The sequence below is a fragment of the Toxorhynchites rutilus genome, chromosome 1 (genome assembly GCF_029784135.1).
Source record: "Toxorhynchites rutilus septentrionalis strain SRP chromosome 1, ASM2978413v1, whole genome shotgun sequence".
NCBI classification, from domain to species: Eukaryota; Metazoa; Arthropoda; class Insecta; order Diptera; family Culicidae; genus Toxorhynchites; species Toxorhynchites rutilus.
In genome coordinates this window covers 104,298,440-104,322,377 of record NC_073744.1, presented here as the reverse complement: position 1 = coordinate 104,322,377, position 23,938 = coordinate 104,298,440, and the positions used below count along the sequence as shown (strand labels likewise).

At 40.2% G+C, this 23,938-nt stretch overlaps 1 protein-coding gene across 2 annotated transcripts in view; it reads left to right on the top strand.

Moving 5' to 3' along the window:
• LOC129770926 (protein ovarian tumor locus-like) overlaps positions 1–23,938 on the top strand; it is a 79,146-nt gene that overhangs the window by 5,620 nt on the left and 49,588 nt on the right. The window lies entirely within an intron of this gene.

Sequence of the window (23,938 nt, the reverse complement as noted above, 5' to 3'; positions counted from 1 at the left end):
GTATATAAAGAACTTCTGAACGACCTGAGACGTATCAAAAAGGACAGCCGAACCGTAGTTCCGGATATATCAGACGCACTAGATAACATGGTGGTGAATATGGAGGCGCTGGGCCAAAAGGAATATCTACGTGATCATCGTTTAATAGAGGAAATCATAGAGAAGCTGCCATACACGATACAAGTGAAATGGGTTGAAGTGATCCAAAGCAACACTTCGATCCCAACACTCAACGATTTGAATAAGTGGTTATTGCCACATTCAAGAATAGCCCGTATGATGCAAAAGTCTAATAACAGTGTGTCGACTACGGAAAGGAAACCTCGAGTTAATGTTCATCAAACTATGAAATGTGCACTTTGTTCAGCCAGTCATAGGCTATTCCAATGTAAGAATTTCAAACAAATGAAAACATTGGAACGTAGAGAGTTTTTGGCTAAAAAAGGAATTTGTTTCAAGTGCCTAAACTCCAATGACCACATTATGAGAAATTGTAGCATGAAAGGAATATGTGGAATCGATGGGTGCAACAAGGAGCACAATCGCTTACTTCATCAAAGATCGGAGTATAAAAGAAATCAGGATACGGCTGCTGACGTACGACGAGGTCCCGAAGAAACCACGAATATTCATCGACAACGCAAGGAACACCTTTACTATCAAATAGTTCCTATAACAGTCCAAAACGGCGAAAGAATGATAGACACCTACGCCTTCCTGGACACAGGATCATCAGTAACACTATTGGACGAGAGAATGGCTAACATGTTAGAGTTGGAAGGAAAAGTTGACCCGCTTACATTAAAATGGACACAGGATTGTTTAAAATCCTGCTCAAGCAAGAGGGTAAAATTCTGGATAAAGGGCATAGGAAAACCAGTGATGGCCCGGACTATGCATGATCTAAATCTTCCTATCCAAACAGTTGACATGGAACAAATTGCCAAGAATTATCCCTACTTGAAGGACATTCCGCTTCAAGATTATAAGGAAGCTCAGCCTACATTGTTAATTGGATTGGACAACAGCGAATTACTGAGTGCCATCAAGACGGTAAAAGGAAATGGTCCTATGGCAGTAAAAACGCGACTCGGATGGGTGATATACGGAAAGGAGTATAACATAAACCGTCAAGATTATACAATGGTCATCCAGGAAGAACAGGAGATGAGCAAAATGATGCAGCGATACTTCTCAATCGACGATTTTGGAGTGAAATTAGTGGAAAAACTGCCAAGATCACCAGAGGAAGAAAGAGCACAACAGATTCTCGACAACACCATCAAGCTAAAAGACAACCGTTACGAGGTCGGTCTGCTATGGAAAACCAAAGATGTACAATTTCCGGACAGCTATCATACAGCCTTACGGAGATTGGTGATTATGGAGAATAAATTGAAACAAGATGAAAAATTGAAGGATTGGGCTATCAATACCTTCGCTGATTATGTGAAAAAGGGATATGCTAGAAAACTAGCACATTCAGAGCTAATTAACGCGGTTCCGAGAACATACTATCTCCCGCATTTTATAGTTCACAACCAGAATAAAATACCTCCAAAACCAAGATTGGTATTTGATGCAGCTTCAAAAATAAATGGCGTATCGTTTAACTCTAATCTTTTGTCTGGACCTGATGCTACTACATCACTCGTTGGAGTATTGCTGCGATTCAGAGAGGGACGTATTGCAGTTTGTGGAGATATTCAAGAGATGTTCCACCAAGTCAAAATAAAACCGGAGGATCAGCATGCTCAACGATTTTTATGGCGAGATTGTGAAAACAATCGAGAACCTGATGTATACATTATGGAGGTAATGATTTTTGGATCGACATGTTCACCATCATGCGCGCAAGCAGTGAAAAATAAAAACGCTGCAGCATTTATGGAATCGAAACCGAAAGCAGCCCTGGCAATTGAAAAACAACACTATGTGGATGACTATCTGGATAGTTTTACAAACATTCGAGAGGCAACCGCTATTACCAAAGACGTCATCGATATACACCAACATGGCGGATTCTTCATTCGAAACTTTATATCGAACAGTAAGGAATTACTGAGCAATTTATCCAGCGATCGGATCCAATCTACCGACATTAAGGTAATAGAGGATAAGGATTCATGTGCTGAAAAAGTTCTTGGTGTCTATTGGAACACGAAACTGGATTTGATCGGGTATCGATTATCGTTGAAGAAGCTGAGCAATGAAGTAAGACAAACGCTACGATTACCCACGAAAAGAGAGGTGTTAGCATTTGTTATGAGTTTGTATGATCCATTAGGATTGATATCAAATTATACGATAATGGGAAAGATTTTGCTTCAAGAGCTGCACAAAGACGAGTTAGACTGGGATGATGAAGTACCCAAACATTTGAGCAAACAGTGGCAAAATTGGCTTGCGAAAATTCAACAAGCCTCTAACGTAAAAATACCCAGGTGTATAATACCGGATGGAGCAGGAAAATTGGAGCTACATACATTCGTAGATGCATCTGAACGAGCATACGCTGCAGTTATATACTTACGTTGTATTGCAAACGGCTCGGTTTATATACGATTATTGGCAGCAAAGGCAAAAGTCGGACCTATTCATCAGTTGTCTATTCCAAAAATGGAACTACAAGCAGCCTTACTAGGAACCAGATTGACAAATACCATTCAGAACGAGCAACGAATTAAAATAGATAGTATTACCTACTGGACAGACTCGGAAAATGTTTTGTCATGGTTACAACCGAAGAATAGAAGATATAAAATATTCGTCACTCATCGAGTTGCTGAGGTTTTAGATACAACCAATATACAGCAATGGCGTTATATACCGTCTGAATTAAATCCCGCCGACGAAGCTACAAAAGATTTCAAAGGGCAATCTATATGGACAAAAGGACCTCAATTCCTTAAGAAGCCAGTGATCGAATATCCTAACAGGAAGATTAAGGAGTCAACGGAAGAGTTGAGACAAGTAGTGGGATTGCACCAAACAAGTTCTATATTCATCGGAATCAAACGATACTCCAGTTGGAATGTGTTGATACACCATGTATGTGTTGTGAAAAAATATGTTGATTGGCTGCAATACAAGAAAAACCAACGATTGAATATACAATCTAATTTTAATCGCAATATAACATATGAGGATCGAAAAATTGCAGAAAGAGTTGTGTTTCGTAAAATACAAATGACACATTTCGCTAAGGAAATTCATGACATTGAATTAAACGGTTATGTTGATATTAGAAATAAACAGTTATCAGCGGTTACTCCAATACTAGATGAATATAACGTAATGAGAGTTGGAGGTCGTCTCGAAAATGCAACTAAATTGCAAATGAATACAATACATCCTGTGATTTTACCTGCTGAAGACCATGGAACACGTTTGATCGTTGCTGAATATCATCAAAAATACTTTCATCGTTCGGATAACGTAGTACTTGGAGCATTACAATTACGGTATTATATACCACACATGCGTACAGTTCTCAACAAAATAAAAACGGACTGCTCTAAATGCATTATAATGAAAGCTAAACCTTTGCCACCTCAAATGGCACCATTACCGGCAGCTAGAGTAGATTTGTATGCTCATCCATTCACGAATACTGGAGTGGACTACTTCGGTCCTTTTGAAGTATTGGTAAGACGATCAATAGAGAAAAGATGGGGCGTGCTCTTTACATGCATGACTACGAGAGCCGTGCATATTGAAATGGCTGAGAAGTTAGATACAGATCACTTCCTAATGTGTTTTAAAAACTTTCAAAACCGCCGTGGAAAGATCAAACATGTATACAGCGATAATGGCACAAATTTTGTTGGAGCTGAAAAACAACTAAACAAACTAATCCACGAAATCGACGAAAGGATGTCGAAATCTGAAGCTGTAAAACTGAAGATAGAATGGACCTTTAACCCACCAGCATCACCGCACTTTGGAGGAGTTTGGGAGCGACTCATCAGAACTATTAAAGACAATTTATATTATATGATAGGTTGTAGTCGGACACCTTATCCTGAAACGTTACGAGCAGCTCTAATACAAGTAGAGTTTATCTTAAACTGTCGCCCACTAACACACATACCGTGCAATAATGATGTGGAAGAGGCTCTAACACCGTTCCATTTCCTAATTGGACGGGCAGGTGAATACGTTCCACCTCAAAATTTGGACAGCAACAACCTCACTCGAGTTCAATGGGAACTAGTGAACCACTACAGTCAACAGTTTTGGGATCGATTCAAGAAACAATATATACCAACATTAATATCGCGACAAAAATGGACGCATAAAGTTCAGCCCATTGAAATAGACGACATAGTATTGATAACAGACAGTACTATACGTTGGGGCCTATGGTTGAGAGGACGAGTAACTGGAGTTATAAAAGGAAAAGACGGCCAAGTACGTACAGCGTTCGTTAAAACACCCAAAGGGACCTTTAAACGAGCAGCACATAAGCTAGCAGTATTGAATATACGCAAGGATGCCGCTCTGAAAGACATAACGTCTAAAGAAGTAAACAAAATGAACACCTCATTTACCGCACTCCATCAAGTTATTGAAAGAAACAGCAGTGTGAATTGTGAGAAATTTGAGCCGAAGAAAAAGAAACGACGAATCAATCCTTGTACTACAACTGTATTAACAGCGGAAACTTCAAAAGTTTTGGTACAATCGGATTACTCTCAAAAAGGCGAATCTAGAAGGAAAATAAGATGGAAATCAGATACAGTTAACCGGTTAACGCTCATGCAACTGTTGATTGCTGCAATGTTATTCGTGGGATGCAGTGTACTAGGCTCAACATCTCATGGATTGATCGCATACGACTGTGCCAATGCAGATGTAAATATGACTTCATATTCTTTGTTGGATGTGGCATCTTGCTTACCGCCAACAACTAACCTGACAACAACGGAACTTCGGATACAAATGTTACAAAGAAATTCGAAAATTCAAACAAAGGTATTTCAATGTAAAGTCATCATCAAGAGGTCGATTCGACACTGTGGTATGCACTCCCACACTTCTGATTATCAACACGGCTTTGCCTACATCGTGAAGGAGTTTTCATCCGAGGAATGTCGAAAAGCTCACTATAGTGGAGCAGTTACACTAGCCGATAACACTGTTATTCAGGAATTGAATCTCAACAGCACAAATAGAGGTCAAGTATTGGTGGTAGGATCAATAACTGGCAGTTCCTGCAGTGGAGGAGTGTACAAAACGCCGTTATACGCGTGGACAAACGCCTTAGTATATTATGAATATACGATTACACTTCAAGATTATGTCGCCTCTGTAGACATTGAAAGTAGCCAGATAATGTTGAAAGGAGGTTTAACGTGTACATACACACATGGACGTTGTTTGGACGCTGAAGAAGGCTATCTAACTTGGGACATCGACATGAACCGTAGATGTGAAGAAAGCGAGTTTGAAGTTATTTTTGAAGGAGTTGTCAACAAAACAACGAATAACCAAATGAAAACCATTGGAGAGGTTGTAGTGTACAGCACAATATCGGAACGACATTTATTTTCGATAAAAACTACAGCAAGGACATATATATGTGGACACGTTGGGTTTAAAACAGACCATCCCAGAATATTAGTTTTGGAGTTATCCAACATGAGATCGCCATTTGTTAGAAAACCTACGTCAGGTTCAAATAATGATCTATTTACTTACTTCAATTCGAAAATAACATTCGTCGAAAACTACATTGGTCAGAAATTAGACGACGTATACAATTCGGTTATGACAGAGATGTGCAAACTAGATAAGACTCTACTGGAAACTAAATTGACATTAGCAAGAATCAATCCAACGGAGTTTGTATCGAGCATAATGAAGAGGTCAGGATATACAGCAGTTGTTGCTGGGGAAGTGCTTCATGTTATTGAATGCAAACCAGTATTTGTTACGCCAAGATCCGAAGCGCGATGCTTCCAAGAAATTCCAGTTGAATTTAACAACAGGTCGATGTTTTTGGCACCTGTGACAAGAATACTCCAGAACCGCGGGATTGAAATAGATTGCACACCTTTAATACCAGCAAAATTCATGTTCGGAGGAAAATGGTATACAACTGATGGACGATTACGTGAAACAACTCCACCAGAGAAATTAGTGTCGGACATAGTTACAACATGGTCCTACACACCTCTTCCAAATCTAATGCAAAGTGGTGTCTATGATGCAGACAATCTTAAAAAGATGAGGGATATGATTTATGAACAAGGAGATCGTAGAGTGGCAACGAATGTAATACACAAGGTGCTGATTGGACAACGACCCAATGATCAAGGATTCAACTTCGGAGCCTTAGTATCTGGAGATGTAATCGACGATGCAATAACAAGGTATTGGATGCGGCTTATGTCTTGGTCTACATGGCTCGGAAACATCACATCAACGGCGATTGGTCTATATATGATGGGCAGGATGATAAAGTTTATCGTCGATACAATCATGCACGGCAGAATTCTATACGACATATATGGATTCGGCTGGCAATTGATGGCATCTTGCTGGGATTCACTCACAACGTTTCTTTCTCACCGGAATGCAGTACGACATTTACGTGAAACATCAATCAATTCAAGGAAGACTGAACCATCTGATGACATCAATAATACTACGACCAGGGAGACGGCAATACCTATGGAAGATACGACAACACAACCCATTTGTGGACGAATTTTACCAAGAGTATAAATAATGTGAATTAGTGAATTAAAATAATTAAAAGTGAATTAGATAATAGCTAACAAAAATTTATAAAAAAAAAAACAACTGAATACTTATACAATTGCTAATTCTTTGAAGTGTAAATTCGAGCAGGTAGATTTACGGAAGGGGAAATGTAAGAAATCGAAAGAATTTAGCAATTTAATTTCAATATCGTAAACGATCGAAAGAAGGACAGAAGAAAAACACTATACGATAAGAGCGAACCGTGTGTAAGATCCTAAAATAACAATCCTATCGGGAGCGGGTGCAATAAAACCTGGTGCAATAAAACCTAGTAGAAAGGAAAGGAACCGAAAACAATCGCACACATTCTTATCGCGTTAGGCTCCGTTGCTCTTAGAATGCAGTTATGGATATCGTATGTTTTGAAATACAGATAGCGATAGGTAAAGGACTTGTATGAAAAGAAGCAAGGACGTTTATAGTCTTCTCTTTCTTTCGCACGTTAGACTTAAATTTAGGGTAGATTTAGGATAAACTAAAATTGTATAAAAACCCAAGGTTCTCTGAATAAAGCAAGTAGTCTTTGGAATCGTGTCTTACGATTAAGTAGTCCGAAACCACCTCCATTGAATCGACTGACGAGAGTTCTTCAGATTCAAGTCTTCCAACGTTCGCAGCAATAGTTGTATAATTTGCGCTCGGAGTTCGTGAAGATCTTGTACTCGTTGATCCTCCCGCTTAGTTGATGTTCGATATTTTGATCAGCTCCCGTTCGTTGCTCGTTCCGTACGGAATTAGTGCGAAGGCAGTCAGTTCAATTTATTGAAAGGAATAAGTCTGATTAGCTTCCGTTCGTGGCTCGTTCCGTAGGGAATTAGTGCGAAGGCAGACAATTCAGTTTATTCCAGGAATAGGTTATTTCTCGTGACGCTTTTCTTCTACTTCAACTTTGTAAATTGCCAATCCAGACTCAGAAAGGTTGATTCCTTCGCTCAACCGAGTTTGCGTATTGGGCAACTTTTACAGGATATGTATCACTAGGATTTTTGCTTGATTGAAAATTTTAAAATTCATGTTTTGGTTTCGTGGTTGATGAAAAGGGAGCGATCGATAATTTAAGGAATGTATCGCCGGTCCGATTGGCTTTACAGGAGTTTCTCGGTTACATTCTCAGGTTTCCACCGTCGCTTTTGGAATTCGGTCAAGTGTATGACCAATTAGTGTATTGTTGAAATTAATTCAACGGGCTTCCAAAATTATTATTCTCCGGCACGGAAATGAATAAAAACACTATGATCCGATTTGTCGGTGCAATTGGAGAATATAATTTTCCTGTTAAAATAGAGTTTTAGTTACGCATTAGTGACATTGTTTTTTCATCTGATGATTCTTCATTTTTCTCATAGTTAACTATTTCCTATGCATCTGTAGCTTAGATTTACGTTTAGTTTCGTTTAACTAATTTCAGGATGTTGTTGTTGTTCTGCCTAATACCAAATCCGTAGTGGTAACCCTAAATAAGTGTTGTGACTTAGTATACATAAGTATGTTTTATAATGTATTTCTCACCGATCATAAAATTGATTCGAATCTATGTGTTCACACTAAATAAATCTAGAAATTTGATTTTAACACGTATTGTTCTCGCAAAGGCAAGAATTGCTTATCGAAATGATTCTACAAAACCACAGTCAAAAACCACATGCTTCTGTGTGTCTTCTATTTGATCGCACAAAGGACAGAACGGTGAACTTGCTTGTCCGAATCTGCGTAAGTACCGTCGGAAACATCCGTGGCCTGACAGAAATTGCGTCAGGTGGAAATTCGCTTCACCGATCAATCCAATTCGTGATGTTCGATATCAATCGATGGGTCCATCGACCGTTGGACGTGTTGCTCATTTCTGCTGCCAACTTCTGTATCGAGTCTAATTTTGCTCTTCTCCGCACTTCTCTGTTTCTTTACACATTCGGCGTTTTTTGTTTGTAGCATAATCTGTCTTCGCCTAGAATGATGTCGATGGGAATCATTCCCGCTATGACGTATACTGCTTCCGCAGATATCGTCCGATATGCGCTCGCTGCTCTCATCGCCATTATTCTAAATGTTCAGCTTAGCAGTGTACGATTTTGTTTCACTCCGAGTGTTGCCACCCAGACCGGGTCGCCGTAACGGAGTATCGACGTGGATACACTGGCAAGAAGGCGCCTCTTGTTGCTACATGGTCCTGCGTTATTCGGCATAATTCTTGCCTTCGCATCCTTGTTGCTTTCTCACATGCGTATTTTTCATGACTCTTGAATTTAAGTCGGTCATCGATGATAACACCCAGATATTTCAGTTCTCGTTTGGACGTAATTTTGTGATCCCCAACAATAATTTTGCCTTTTTCATTCATTCTTCAACAATTCGAATTGACTCTGTAGCCAACATTTCAACTTCTTCTCTTGTCTCGCCAATCACCGTCAGCGAAATATCATCTGCGAAGCCAGTTATCTTCACACCCTGCGGAAGCTTCAACGTCAACACTTCGTCATCCCGTTCCACAGTGTTGGGCCCAGGATGGTTCCTTGTGGGACACCCGCTGTGATATTGTACGTTTTTCGTCCTTTCTGTGTCGTAGATAAGACCCCGGTTTTGGAAATAACTATTCATGATCTTACACACATAGTGGCGATGGCTTCCCAGCTGGCACTGTTTTTTTTTCCAAAATATATATTTTTATCAAGGCTCATATGGCGTTAGCCTCACGGGGCCGGGAGTTCAATACTTTGACAATTTTTCTTATTATCTATGTTAGTAATATGTAACCGATTACTCGCGGTTGGCTCGAGGTTAGTATTACAAGTGTTTTCGTAATTCGGATGTTGCTGTCGCCAATGCTCTGTACGTGTGCCCGACATGGGATACTTCCTATTGGGATGCAGCTGACCCTTAATCAGCAACGCCCCTCTAGTCTGTACCTCATATCTAGCGTGGTGCGTTTTTCTCGAATCGAGGAATCCAGGATAGAATGGTCACTAACCGGCGCAATCATCAGTTCATGTAGAGTTGTCATGAGCGGTACAACCTTTGGCTCTTGTTGAATGATCAGTGGACTGCACAACCTCTGGCCCGTGTATCTGTAAAGAGTGTGTGTATGTATTGCCGCGACTAAGTAAAAGTTTATCGATCGGATAGGAGGGGTATAAAACTGGGACACAACGAAGGAAAAATCATTAAACGTTGACATCGGCGTTTCTAAGGAACAGGTATAGAAAAAGCAGAAGATCAGGATCACGGCTACCTAAGATATCCCGGACGGGGATCTCCGATTGTCTGCCTTGTGCTCTCAGTGCTCTAGAGAGCTGAGAACGAGCAGTATGGAACCGGATACACGACCAGACAACATGCTCGATGTCGTGGTAGCCATCGCCACAATCACAAAGATTGTTTGCTGCAAGCCCAATGCGATAGAGATGCGCGTTTAGGTTGTAGTGATTGGACATAAGCCGAGATATCACGCGAATGAAATCACGACCTACATTCAATCCCTTTGAACCATGCACTCGTCGAGACCTTAGGGATAATCGTGTGTAACCAACGACCGAACTCATCTCCACTCCACATGCGCTGCCAACTTACGAGCGTGTACTGACGAGGAATGTGGAAAAATTCATTATAAGCAATTTGCCTTTCAAAGAGAGTGCCTTCTAAAGCGCCCACCTTAGCTAGCGAGTCCGCTTCCTCATTCCCCGGAATCGAACAATGAGAGGGAACCCATGCTAAGGTAATCTTGAATAATTTTTCGACCAAAACACTCAATAGATGTCTTATTCTTGTTAGGAAATAAGATGAGCGTTTATCAACCTTCATTGAGCGGATTGCCTCTATTGAGCTGAGACTGTCTGAAAAAATAAAATAATGGTCGATGGGCAATGTTTCAATGAGTTTGAAAGAGCCACTGGAATGTTCATTGAAGATGCCGAAGCCAGTGGACCCGTTTATGATTGAACCGTCAGTAAAGAACATTTTATCAGATCTAACTATGCCCCCATATTCTGCCGAAAATATCGGCGGAATAGAATATGAGCGTAGATGATCTGGGATTCCATGAATTTTTTGTCGCATGGACAGATCAAAAATGACAGAGGAATTGCAAAAGTATGGGAAGCAAACTTGGTTGGAGATGCCTGGTGAAGGGTGCACGTCGTCGGTAAGGTACTCATGGTATAAAGACATAAAACTTGACTGAGGAATCAGTTGGAGTAGATTTTCGAAGTTATCAATCACCAATGGATTCATGATCTTGCAACGGATGAGAAATCTGTAGGATAATTCTGTGAACCGAAGAATAAGCGGGGGTACTCCTGCCAAAACTTCGAGACTCATCGTATGTGTCGAATGCAAACACCCCATGGCTATACGCAGGCAACGATATTGTATTCTCTCCAGCTTGAGAATATGAATCCTGGCAGCTGATCGGAAACAAAAACTGCCATATTCTAACACTGATAATATCGTTGTTTTGTATAACTGAATGAGGTCTCCTGGATGGGCACCCCACCATGTTCCGGTTATTGATGCATTCGCTACATCGATAGTTGTTACTGCACAGTAACGATCTCCACACCTTTTCTTCATCAATGCTTTCCTGGCTGTCTCAGTGATTGATGATAGCTGATGGATCCTGCATTTACCAGTTTTACATTCAGTCGGGCCTCCCGAAGCGTGACCATTTTCAGAGTCTGTTGAGTAGGTCATGCATCTTGGTGCTTATTTGCTACGGGCTTATTTGCTACGTTTGTCGACAGTCTTATTACCGAGGTTTGCGTGTCTCCGAACGCTTTTCTCAGTCGGATATTCAGCGATACATCTCCAAAAGTAAACTGTTCGTTCAGGGCTTCTCACAATTCATCTTCTGTCGTAATCTTATCCAGATTCCTGCATTGAATCACTGTCTCTTGAGATAGCACCTTCACTTGCGCTTTTTACCCCACAAATTTCTAGATTAGCCCTTTATAAGCTGAGCTCTTTATCTATGGGTCTTTCTTTAACACGTTCGTCGCCCAACGCGACGTTTCTGAGTTTCTTGTGGGATTCAACTTGCGGATAAATTATTAAGTGTAGATCAAGCTTAGGGGCTGTCCACATACCACGTGGACAGAAAAAGTATGATTTTAAACACCCCCTCCCCATCCGTGGACAAGCGTGGACATTCCTTATACCCCTTCCCCTGTTTTTTTTTTTGACGTAGGACTACGTCTTTCATTTCTATACCGGGGTGTAAAACCAAACTTTCGAGAACGAAAGCGTTACGCCGGAGACCGAGATTTTGAGCGTTAATAGCTCTTAAACAACTGAACGAAATGGTATGATAAACACTTCATTCGAAAGATAAAATGTCTACGCGTCATATACTTGTTACTTTTTCATCCAAAAACTTGTTTCAATAGTCTTAAAATTGCTTTCAAAACAGGCTATTGAAATCAAAAATCGGTATATAAGCGAGCGCCGCTCGTAAACCCACTCAGTTATGATTGAACAGCGATTGGAGCATGTTGTCGCTGTTGTTGTGAAGCTAATTTCGTTTATCATGAAAGCGCTGATGAACGGTGTCACCAAGAGCCTGTTTGTGCACCTAAGGCCAAAAGGGAATCCATCAGGAGGAGAGTGATGCCACGGTTCCGCTTGAAACATCGGAGCAGCCACCACACACACACACACACATACACGCGCGGAATTCTCCTTGCTATCATCGTTGCTGAAAAATAATCTGCCAGTTCCCCTGGGAATTGAAAAATACATTCATGCGAAATAGTTTATTTTAATGTTTTCTATCCATATAACACTACAACCAAATACATTTGGTTTTGTTATTTTTCAATCAATCGCAATTAACAGGAAAGCTTCTGAATATTTTTTTCCCCATCAGTGGAAATTTTCATATCCATTATTGGATGCATAACATGAAAAACGGAAAATGTTTCACATCGCGAAAATCAAGTCATTTTCGAGCGATTATTTGCTTTCTACTCATATAATGCTGCGACCAAATACATTTCGTTTTTGATTTTTTCAATCAAGTGCGATCAACGTAAGACCACGTCTTTCGGCAATTTATTAGAGGTGCAATGAATCTTTAGGAATTCCCGCTCTACGCGCACTGACAAACAATGTTTACTCAACAATTTCTCAAACTAGAAATGGGTGTTGTGAGGAAGGATTAGCGAACGCGAAAACGACAAACGGGAGAAAGATACGTTCTTCATTCTATCATTCAAATAATGTGATTAATACCACATCGTTTTGCCAGAAAGAGATTATTAATGCTCAAAGGAGGAATCGAGTCCTCCGAGGAAATTACCCAGCGCAAATTAGAGTCGACTATCAATTGCGGTATTCGTACACAAATAATTTTATAATGCAGTTTCACCAAAGTGATTTCTTCGGATATATTCACTACATCATGTCATGTATTTCATATTCTTCATTAAGAAATCCATATCCATGGCACCTACCGGTAACGAATTATTAGCGAAACCACGATTTTCGCTAAATGCTCCTTTCAGTTCGGCCTGTAAAAAACTTTTCTGTACTCTAATCCATCAAATTTGGAGCCCTGAAAAGGGCCGTTGATTATATGCTAAGCTAATATAGCACGCTCTCCTCGGATACAATGGGCCAGCTGGATGTCCTTGGGCATGATGTGACGCGTTGCGTTTTGCATGGATAGCACACAAATTGGTATCTTCGAATAAGCCTCCTGCAGCGTCATAGCCGCGGAACTTTGGAAGCGCAAGTCGGTTTTGAAGTCCTGAGCAATTCCACGAACCAACTGCTGCAAAGGTAGCTTGCGGATCAGCAATTCGGTCGACTTCCGATAGCGATGAATTTCACGCAAAGTTCCCGGTCGATAGGCTTCTCCACCTATCCTGCTACTGGTGCGCTTATCCGAGCTGACTTCGTGTGCCTTACCACCGAATGACTAACGAGCTCGAGTCCTCACGGTGCGAGAGTGGAGTAAGAAATGAACGAAAGCAAAGGAAGCGTCATTTTATAAACCATAAAAGTATAGAATCTAAATCCCACCCTTATTATATTCGTGAGTATACAGTAAGCTTATACAATAAAGAGGGTGGGGTTTACATTCGATTCTTTTATGCTTTATAAAATGACACTTCCCTTGCTTTCGTTCATTTCTTACTCTACTCTCGCACCGTGAGGACTCGTTTCATCGGGACTAAGCAGACAGCTCGTTAGTCTTTCGGTGGCAAGGCACCACGAAAGCAGCTCGGATAAGCGCATCAGCCGCAGGAAGCGTGAAGAAGCCACATCGCTATCGACCGGGAACTTCGCATGAAATTCGTCGCTATCAGAAGTCGACCGAATTGCTGATCCGCAAGCTACCTTTGCAGCATTTGGTTCGTGGAATTGCTCAGGACTTCAAAACCGACTTGCGCTTCCAAAGTTCCGCGGTTATGACGCTGCAGGAGGCTTATTCGAAGATACCAATTTGTGTGCTATCCATGCAAAACGCGTCACACCATGCCCAAGGACATCCAGCTGGCCCATCGTATCCGAGGAGAGCGTGCGTTATTAGCTTAGCATATAACCAACGGCCCTTTTCAGGGCTCCAAATTTGATGGATTAGAGTACAGAAAAGTTTTTTACAGGCCGAACTGAAAGGAGCATTTAGCGAAAATCGTGGTTTCGATAATAATTCGTTACCGGTAGGTGCCATGGATATGGATTTGATAATGAAGAATATGAAATATATGACATGTTGTAGTGAATATATCCCCATATCGAAGAAATCACTTTGATGAAACTGTTTACCGTTTGTCGTTTTTAATTGTTGGGAAAGGGCATTATTTCTGCTGACTAAATTCCAAGAAAAAATCCATTCCTTCTTTAAGCGTGATTCATTCTGCCTCGGATCAACGGAACAGTATGATAATCATTTCATACAAAAGATAAAATGTCCAAGAGTTATATGATTGCTATTTATTGAGTCGAAAAATTGTTTCAATAGCTTAATGATAGCTTCGAAAACAGGTTATTGAAATCATTCGTATCCGTATGTAGCGCGTCCACTTGGAAACCCATTAATCTTATTGGAATGTGAGATGGGGAAGCTCATACTTACGTCTATGCATTATGCTGTACACTACAGACTTTTTTTCTCCGTACTGATTAAGAAGCCGACCGAACTATCGGTCGACAAGTCAGTCTGCAGTCGGCGGGGGCTCTTAATTTCGTTTTTGCAGGCCGAACCGAAAAAATTTCAGTCGAGTTAACTCTTTTTTACAGTAATGCTTTTGAATCCGGACACTTTGCATTACATTCAATATCATACCACAGCCATAACATTTTTTTCATGTTGAATTTATGCGATTAATAGTTGCTAATATAGTTACTGATAGTTTCTTGATAGTTACTATTCAATCGCATTAATTCAACATGCAGAAAATGTTGTGGCTGCGGTATGGTATTAAATGTAACGCAAAGTGTCCGGATTCAAATACATTACTGTATACTTACTTCGATGTTATTCGTTTCTCTCTCAGGGTAAGCAACGAATATAATAAGGGTGGGGTTTAGATTCTATACTTTTATGGTTTATAAAATGACGCTTCCTTTCCACATCATGCCCAAGGACATTCAGCTGGCCCATCGAATCCAAGGAGAGGGTGCTATATTAGCTTAGCATATAATCACCCTTAGCTTAGCATATTGGAGCCCTTTTCAGGGCTCCAAATTTGATGGATTAGAGTTTAGAAAAGTTTTTACAGGCCAAACTGAAACGAGAATTTTCGTGTGGATGCCATACAGCATCGAGAAAATTCCGGAAAGATCTAATCGTTGCTGAAAAATAATCTGCCAGTTCCCTGGGAATTGAAGAATACATCCATGCGAAAGAGTTTATTTTAATGTTTTCTAATTATATGGCGAACACAGCGACCAAATACATTTGATTTCGTAATTTTTCAATCAAGTGTAATTAGCTGGAAAGCTTCTGAAGATTATTCTTTCCCATCAGTAGGATATTTTCGTATCCAATATTGGATGCATAACATGAAAAACGGAAAATGTTTCGTATCGCGAAAATTATATAATTTTCAATCGATTATTGCTCAGTCGCCGAAATTTTCATACTCAGAGAGTTCATTCTCCTCTAGTTTGCCTTCCAAATTGCCATCGTTAACCACACCTTCTCTCGATTCAATCACGCACGAAAAGCATACTGAAATGATATTGTGGTGGTGAAACCGATTCATTTTTCGTGAGGCGTCGTGCACAAATTACGTAACGTGATAAGGGGGGAGGGGGTAGATGTTGCGTTACTTTCTGTTTATTAGAGATAGGAAATTGCGTTACGAAAGGGGGGGGGGAGAGGTGGTTCAGAATTCGGATTTTTAGCGTTACGTAATTTGTGCACGACGCCTGAGGACATCGACAAGACAACATCGTTACTGAACGAGCTGAACGGCGAGGGATCGAGGGATTCATTACCTGGCCTGACCTGACCTGAAATGCAATCAGTTTGTTTTAACTGTGAGGGAGCGCAGAAAAGCCGATGCTGATACTCTCGTGACCAAGAGAGTATCAGCATCGAAATACGGTTCCTCGGGAAGACATAGAAGCAGCCGCCACACACACACACACATACACCTGCGCAACTCTTTTCGTTTGCTGGTTATCGAGAGGAAACCTGGAAAGAAATGATCGTTGCTGAAAAAATAATCTGCCAGTTCCCCTTGGAATTGAAAATTACATTCAAGCGAGTTTATTTTAATGTTTTCTATCCATATAATACTGCGACCACATACATTTGGTTTTGTGATTTGTCAATCAAGTGCAGTTAGCAGGAAAGCTTATTCTTCAGAACAAGGTTTTTTGTATCCAATATTGGATGCATAAAACCTTGATGCTCCAACGTAACACTCTCGTTTTTGAAGTCACCCAAATATTTATTTATTCATTCATTCAGGATGGATTTAGATTCAACTTCAAACAAATGATCTCTAAATCAACGATAGTCCTACGCCACCCTTGCGGTTATACCATAGATATAACCCACTTCCTGTTTTTTTTATCCAAAATATATATTTTTATTAAGGCTCATATGGCGTCAACCTGACGGGGCCGGGAGTTCAATATTTCGACAATGTTTGCCTTATAACTATGTTAGTAATATGTAACCGATTACTCGCGGTTGGCTCGAGGTTAGTATTACAAGTGTTTTCGTAATTGTGATGTTGCTGTCTTCAATGATCTGTACCTGTGCCCGACACGGGATACTTCCTATTGGGATGCAGCTGACCATTAATCAGCAACGCCCCCCTAGTCTGTACACCATATCTAGCGTGGTGCGTCTTCTCGAGGAATCCAGGATAGAATGGTCACTAGCCGACGCAATCATCAGCTCGTGTAGAGTTGTCATTGCAATCGGCCTATACGAATTGTGATCGCAAGCCGGCTTGTTGGGTTTTCGTATGGCTATCACTCTCACTTGTCTCCAGTCATGCGGGACTATATTCAGCTCCAGAAACTTGTTGAACAAGTTCAGCAAACGCTGTTTTGCCAAGTCGGGAAGATTCTTCAATAAGTTGAATTTAATCTTGTCCGACCCCGGAGCTGAATTGATACATGAGAGAAGTGCAATTGAGAATTCTACCATCGAAAAATTCTCATAATCGCCTTGGAGCGGAATGTCGCGTACGACGTTTTGTGCAGGAACGGAATCGGGACAAACCTTTCTTACAAATTTGAAAATCCAACGGTCAGAGTATTCCTCACTTTCATTTGTATGGTTCCAGCCACGCATTCTCCTAGCCGTATTCCAAAGAGTGCTCATAGCTGTCTCCCTTGACAAACCATTGACGAACTTCCGCCAATATCCACCTTTTAGTTTGGCTTCTAGAGCTTGGTACTTTCGAAACCATTCCACTAATCCAGTTTTCCTGAATTTTTTGAAAGCGGATGATTTTTCAAGGTAGACCTTTGAACACTCCTTGTCCCACCAAAGTGATGGAGGACGACGTCGGAAAGTGGTAGCAGGAACACGTTTCTTTTGAGCTTGAAGTGCGCTTTCGTAAATCAAACTCGATATAAAGTTATACTCTTCGAGTGGAGGAAGTTCATGCATTGAAACAAGTGCTTCAGATATTATTTCTGCAAATTTTCTCCAGTCAATATTTTTCGTGAGGTCATACGCAATATCGACTGACTCACGAGAACCTGATTCATTGGCGATCGATAAAATTATTGGCAGGTGATCACTACCGTGGGGATCTTGTTACCTTCCTCGTGCAATCCAGGGATAATGAAGAAGAGCAAAGTGATATGTCTAGCATACTTGCCCGTGCAGGAGGGTTGGCTATCCTAGTTGCTTCCCCTGTATTTAAAACTGTCATGTTGAAGTTGTCGCACAGATCATAAATCAACGTGGCACGGCTGTCATCATAGTGTGACCCCCATGTTGAGGTCACCTAAGATTAGCCGCGGCTCCGGCAATGCCGCGATGATATCAAAAAACTGATGGCGGCCGACCATGGTTCTTGGAGGAATATATATCGAGGCAATGCAGAAGTCTTTGCCATTGATTTGTGTCTGGCAAGCGACAACTTTAATGCCTGTCATCGATGGGAGAGTGACTCTATAGAAGGAGTGACATTTTTTGATCCCCAATAGTACGCCACCAAACGAGTCATTTCGATCGAGGCGAATAATGTTGAAATCGTGGAAATTCAGCTCGTCGGCTGAAGAAAGCCATGTTTCACAGAGGGAAAATACATCACAGTTAGAACTATGAACTAAAAATTTAAATTGATCTAGTTTAGGGATGATGCTTCTGCAATTCCACTGTATTACAGTGGTTAAATCCTTGACCTCTTGCACTGAATCAGGCATCGAGGGAAATGAACGCTGCTAAAAAACCACATTTTTCTTTCAAAAATGTTCTCACAATCGGAAGCAAACATAATACTAGGCTTTTAAGAGGGTCATTTATATTTAGAGCATTTAAAATGTTGTCCACCAGGTCAGAAAGCGCAAGCAAACCAGATTGTGGCTGTTGCCTCGACCGCGAAAATGGAACAGACGGGGTGGGTGCTGCTCCGGGCAGTGCTGAGGACCCCTGGTGCGTAGAAGAACCGCTTAAACCAGGAGGTACTTGCTTCGGTTTATTCTCAGCACGTTCAATTCGAGTTTTCATTCCAACTTGGGAAGTTTCGGTGGTCTTTCTGGGGAGTGAAGGAAAAGAAGTAATTTTTCTTTTCCTGATGGCACCCTGCGATGTACCGGAACTTCCTGCATTGGGAGCGTCAGCAACAGGCTCGTCGTTCTGCAGAATGGAGTAGGGATTGTCCTGAGTCGTTGGAACGGAACTCTTAAGCATTTCTGCATAAGTCCGCTTGGAACGTTCCTTTAAGGAACGCTTGATTTTTTCCCCTCGTTGTTTGTACACCGGGCATTGAATAATATCATGAGGAGTCCCGCCGCAATGAAGACACTTGTGCTCTTTCGCGCAAGGATTCTCATCATGGCTCTCTCCACAATCTGCGCAACGTTTTTTATTGCAACAATAGGCGGCCGTGTGACCGAGTTGCATACATTCGTTGCATTTCATTACCCGGGGTACAAACAACCGAACAGGTAAACGAAGTGCACCTATTGCAACGTAGTTTGGAAGGGCGGAACCCTCAAAAGTCACACGAAAAGAGTTTGTCCGATTGAGAACCCTTTTGTCATTTTTTTGTGACACAGATTTCAGTCGATCGCATGCAAGAATCTTCACAGTTTTTAGTGAAGAGTTCTTGAAGCGACCGACACCATCGATAATCTCTTTTCGAGTCAAACCCTTTTCGGTTATTACGCCGTCTATTTCGACGTTGCAACAGGGCACGTATACGCGATACTCAATCGCAAAGAGGTCGCAGCGCGTGATTTCGTTCGCTTGGGCCTTGCTTGAGACGACAACTCGTAGTTTGTCTGGCACCATCCGTGTAATCTCGGTAACTTCGGAAAACTTCTGAGTAAGTTCCTTCGAGATACGAATGACATTGAGAGGTTTAGATTTTCGTCTAAAGTATACAATGAATGGGCCTTTGGAGCCTCTAGGGTATTCTTTTGGACGAAAATCCTGTTTTTCTTCAATGTCTTCATCTTCGGAACTTCCAACTTCATATACAGAAGTTTCTTCCTCAATTTCTGCTTCATCTACCTGCTCTTCAGGAGGACGATCGGTATCGGAAATATTCAATGGCGTCGATGGGGGATCCTTCCCGCCCTCAGCCATATCAAAAAAATCGGTCAACTGTTCGATATGACCAGAATATAATGATAATCAAAATAAATAAATAAGTGAAAAAAATATTTTTTATAAGGTTATGATGCGAATATTAAATTCAATTTATTTTATGTTAAATAAAATGATAAAATGAAAAAAAAAATCCAATAAAAGTTCAACGGTATATAAGAAATAATGATCACCCCTAATGCCAACGTTTGCCGATTTGGTTAACACAAAGTTGAACAATGGTGTGAATCGTGCACAGAAGGTAGAAGGAATGATAGGGAAACAAAAGAAAAATAAATTTCTACTTGCCGCGGCTGTGTGGCGTGTGTGATGAATGTGTCTGATTTGGATCCTCAGCGCGCACCACTTTAAACTTCGCTCCACTCGCAAGCGCAACCGGTGAAAAAGAACACTATTATTCGATGTGAAAAAAACACCTTTGTTGGATCGATTAAAAACTTGTCCGATCTGCTTGCGAGTTGTCGAACCAATGACGTTGTCCACGTGGAAATTCCTCCGGTTTTGAGGAAAAAATCAAGAAATCGTATTTTCTTCGCTTAAATTTCATTTCAAATTTGTTTCTATTTTCTATTCCATATTTTATTGATAAAAATTATAGCCTTACCAATGGAAACGATTTGTCTTGAAATCTTCGATATTTTTCAACATTGTCCGGGAGCTCCTTATTTTCTTCCGAATTCCATCTACGTTATCTCCATATCCATTTTAAAATATCGACTGTGAACTTATTCTCGAGTATTTTTATTAAAGCTGGCTGTTTGAGTTTTCAAAAAATCAGACAATGAAATCAAGCACTTTGTTTGAAAACAGATTTTTTTCGTCTAAACATCAATGACTTTCGCTTTCACAGGTTCGGTAGTGTCTGATGGCTCTAATGAACTTAGTAAAAACGAAACATTTGCAGTATCATCGTGATCGATGATTCCGTTGACCTACAACTCTTAATTGTTAAATCATGCTAAATATTGTCCTGAAAAATTCGTGCCGATTCTAAGGAAAAAAACCAAAAGCATATTTTTGTAGACATACATCTCTTCGATCATAGATGCATCGTTTTTTCCTGAATATTTCAGCATCTTTCATGGAACTTGAGAATTCCATCCTCTCAGAACTTATGCTATGCAGTAAGTTGAAGTTCTTACAAGAATCTTAACAGTTAATAATCTGAAGATGCAACATCTGGTGAGTAAGGCGGGTGGAGTTTTAGAAGTGCCCTAGAAGCGTCGTTGATTTTAATACGTTTAGCTGCTAGCAGTACTTGTTGGAATTCATCGAAACTAGTTGCTTGGTAGAAGCTCATGATATAAATTTTCGTCCAGTCCTATCAGACCCAGCCATAACATTCTTCAAGCGAAAGCCTGCTTCGAGGTTCCATTTACTTGCTAAGATTTTTTTTAACTCAACATTCTTGTGAACGATTTGCCCTTTACAATTCGCTACAAATATGTATTTTCGTCACGTTTATGAAACGAATCGCAGTATGAGATAAGTCCCTTCAAGTGTTTTTCGGGAAAATAAACCCTTATTCCGGAATCTGGTCGGATTTGAAATAAGCGCAATGTTGCGTTCTTTAAGAGGGAATTCTAATCTAGAAATTTGAAAAAAATCATTTTTTTTCTTCATATTTCGAACATTATTTACCAAGTTATAGCCATTTTAGTGATGTGATATCTTATCTAGTACGGCCATAACAATTAACTTCATTAACATTTTTCTCGGAACATGTTTTTTTTCAAACTGGCTTACACGATATCTCAAGTTCTACTTATCTGATCTATGTTTATATGGATACAATCTGTATGCATCTCTCTATTACATGAACCTATAAAAAATCATAATTTCGTAACTTTACTATTTTAAAAAAATCAAGAAACTTGGAAAAAATGTTTTAAACAGCATTTATTTTTCAAATTTCCGCCATTTTGTCAAAAAGCACGTCTTTGACTTGTCCGAGGATCATGCGATAGTGGCATTTCTTTGTTTCAGATAACCATGGTGTACACGATTCCAACACCATGGCACAACTTTTTTTGAACCCCCCCACTTGATCGACTTCCAATAATGGATATATTTTTTCCGTTCAGTTTTTGTTTTATTGTTGAATGATAGATAAACAAATAGTGATATAATGGATGATAAAAATATTGTTTGTTTTACTTTTTCGGAGCTCGAAGAAACGTCCGAAATTCTTGTCTCTATTTCCCTTAATCTGATTGAGTCAAATCCTATCGGATTGTGCAAATGTTGCAACCTTGAAATGTAGAATGCAAAGGTTTATTTCGAATGCAAAGGTTTCGCATAAAACTGCAGTACAAACCATCCGTATTATAAATAAATAAAAAAATATAATACAGGTCGGACTCAATTTTCCGGAGTATTTTATTTTTGATTTTCGGAAATTTTTAATAGTTTGAATAATAATTCCATATTGAATAGCTAATATGGGTTCAAATTAAAGGGCTTAACTAGTATTAATTCAGTTAATTATTAAAAATGCAAATCCAAAATGGCGGCCACTACAAAACGGCGGATTTCATATTTTCTCAGAACCCCATCAATATGGGTATCAAATGAAAAGGCTTGACTAGTAGAACCAGAGTAGCAAAATCTCACACTCATTTTACTGACAGCGCGAGATATTGAGACAACATCAAATTCAATCACCAATGCCCCTGCAGTTCATGACAAATGAACCGAACTTAATTACATGCAGCCCACACTCCGTCACGTGCAACATTTCATACGCATCTTCGATCAGCTGACAGTGGAAGGGAACAAATATCCATCCAGAAAAATATCATCTCACTGACACCGCGTCAGACGTTTAAACGCGTGTTCGTGTGTATGTTTTCCTAGTATGTTTCTAGCCCCGGTCCCATTTTTGTGCCGTTTATTGCACACACATCGATGGGCAACGGCGCATTCGAGTGCTGAGTTTATGGGTGTATGACCAACGAAAATTTCACCAGGACACAATGAAAGGTGATATTTTCGGCTTGGGCATTCACTGACATCGAGATTGGACTGATATTTCTGTCGATGGAACGAAAACTGTATCAAAACAAACGTGATGGTGATCCAGCAGTCATAGGCACCGCGGCACCGCGATAGAAAGAAGAAAAGAGTGTCGGTGGAGATATTTTGCACTGATAAAAATTGCTTTTCGATTTAAACAAGTTCTTTCGAAATTTTGCATCCTTGAGTAGAACACATTTATTTATGAATAATACAAATCCGACATGGCCGCCACCACAAGATAGCGCCATATATATTGTTTTCACAACCCCGTTAATATGGGTATCAAATGAAAGGATAACTGTATGTAGAATACAGTTATTTTTGAAAAATGCAAATCCAAGATGGTAGCCACTACAAAATGGCGGATTTCAGATTTTCTCAGAACCCCATCAATATGGGTATCAAATAATAGTGCTCGACTGGGAATAACTCTGAAAAACCAATCGTAACTGTTGTTCCGTGATTTGAGCTTAAATTTGAAGCCTAGGAACGAAAAATGTTACTTTGGACGTTTTGACTGCCGCGTTTGCACATTGGACATATTACGTTGCACGATGAGAATCTGAAACTAACTACTAAACAGCAATCCAAATATCAGCATTTCGTTCTAAAGACAGATTATTGTTGTTATCACTCGTTGAATTGCACTGAAATCGCTAATAACGCTCGTAGGAAACAAAAACTCAAAACGACCGAAGTACGACTTCGTGTTGTTTTGACTGCCTTGTTACTTCGGACGTTCCGAGCGTCGGAGGAAAGTGGCGTCCGAAGTATCGACCGAGTGCTTAAAATCCGAATCTGCACATTGGATATTTTTTGTATCGGTGATAAAAAGATGAAGAAGATAGATACATGAACGATGGTTTTTGTAATGCATTCAATGATTGAAAACTAATAGCGTGCATC